At 35.1% G+C, this 1,695-nt stretch overlaps 1 long non-coding RNA gene across 1 annotated transcript; it reads right to left on the bottom strand.

The window, feature by feature from the left end:
* Positions 1–900: 900 nt before the first annotated feature.
* LOC147657274 (uncharacterized) lies at positions 901–1,450 on the bottom strand. Its single transcript, XR_015292916.1, has 3 exons — positions 1,339–1,450; positions 1,158–1,207; positions 901–1,037 (listed from the first exon to the last, which is right to left on the bottom strand). It is a non-coding gene; the product is annotated as an uncharacterized LOC147657274 (long non-coding RNA).
* Positions 1,451–1,695: the final 245 nt, after the last annotated feature.

Below are 1,695 nucleotides of genomic sequence, written 5' to 3'. Positions count from 1 at the left end.
TAGACGTTGTCGTCGTGGATGTCGTTGACGTCGTCGCACTGACTCACTCGACGCCGACATCCGACTGTAGGGGGTACGGCTAAATATTGCGTGCACGCAATGACACACGGTGCTTTGAAATAGTTCCACAAGCGAGCAAGCCTTGATTCGCTCGTTGCATCCGACTACTCCCTTTCCTTCTTCAGGGTCACGTGAATTATTGACACCGTACTATTTAAGGCCTGCTGTCTTAACCGATTTTTTTTTTTTTTAACATTTTACATGTGTGACTGAGAAATTTTTTTTCAAATTCTTTTACACTGATGATACAATTTTCAGTAAACTGATGTTTATATATTTGAAAATTTAAATGTAGAATGATGTGAAATATCCAAAGCAAATTATACGTGTGATAGAAAAGTGACTGAGAGATTCTTTTAATTATTTCAGATTGATAATATTAATGATTTTCCAGTAAGTGATGTTTATTATATTTGTTTAAAAATGTTTAAATGCATAAAAAGTATGTATCTATATTATATTTAAAGAATAAAACATATCTTTCTTTATTTTAATTCTATTTCTATCTCCACTAGTTGTGTTTATAAAAATCTAAATTCACATGAATATCCAGAACATTTATAATCGTGTAACATCTTAAAAAAAAACATTAGCTCTAACTTTATTAAATTCTCATAAAGAAAAAATAAAGAATTATGGACAATCAACCTAGAACATTGTCAATGTTTCAAGCAATGCATATTCTTTCTGATTCTGACCCTTTAGATTCTCACCAATTTCTATACTTTTTCAGCGCAAAAAATGGTGAAACGAAAATTTCTCATCAGTAACTACCAAATATGTAACTATAGTAACACGATGGCTCAGGTGAATCATAGTTGGAGCCGTAAGTTGCGTGTGCCACCGTCCACGCAACCCCTCCACGTGGGCCCTATGCGTAAAGACACGCATCCCTCGGTAATTATTGTGGCGACGCATGCCTCGTCATGCCAGGTATGCGATCAATCCTGATAAGCATCGAATTCTCGAAAATAAACCTGAAACAATAATAAATTTTATTTGGTATACGTTATAAAAAAAAACGTATGTGATTAAAAGAGAGGTTAGAATATGCGTAAAGACACGCATCTCCCGGTAATTATTGTGGCGACGCATGCCTCGTCATGCCAGGTCAATCCTGATAAGCATCGAATTCTCGAAAATAAACCTGAAACAATAATAAATTTTATTTGGTATACGTTATAAAGAAAAACGTATGTGATTAAAAGAGAGGTTAGAATAATTATAGTATCCGTATATAATCGTTTCGCGTATAAGAAGTTGTATAAATTTCTTTACCTGTCTACATCTAAATAAAACTTAATCAATGGCTGAAAAATAATGAGCCAAATGGTGAAGAAAATTTCATTGATAAATCGGGTACGATTGTGCGACACAAAATGAATCTATCGAACGATTTAATACGAAATTTGTAAGAAATTTGCCTTGCAATCTGCTTAGAGGTTAACGTGGTATCGAAGACAGAGCCGAGGGTGGATCAGTTGGGTGGGAGAAATCGTTTAAGAGCCACTTTCAATGCAAATTCATTGCAGCCACTTGCCTCTTCCGCGCATCCCTCCTCCTTCGATCTTACTACAACGTTCAATTTAATTTTTATTTTAGAATTGCCGTGTTAGCAGCGGCCTGTGATTTACT

This window comes from Apis florea, unplaced genomic scaffold (genome assembly GCF_048593485.1).
Source record: "Apis florea isolate Af1SG1 unplaced genomic scaffold, ASM4859348v1 contig_3203_pilon, whole genome shotgun sequence".
In the NCBI taxonomy this organism is placed as follows: domain Eukaryota; kingdom Metazoa; phylum Arthropoda; class Insecta; order Hymenoptera; family Apidae; genus Apis; species Apis florea.
Note: the sequence above shows the minus strand (reverse complement) of the source record. Positions and strands in the feature narration are given on the sequence as shown.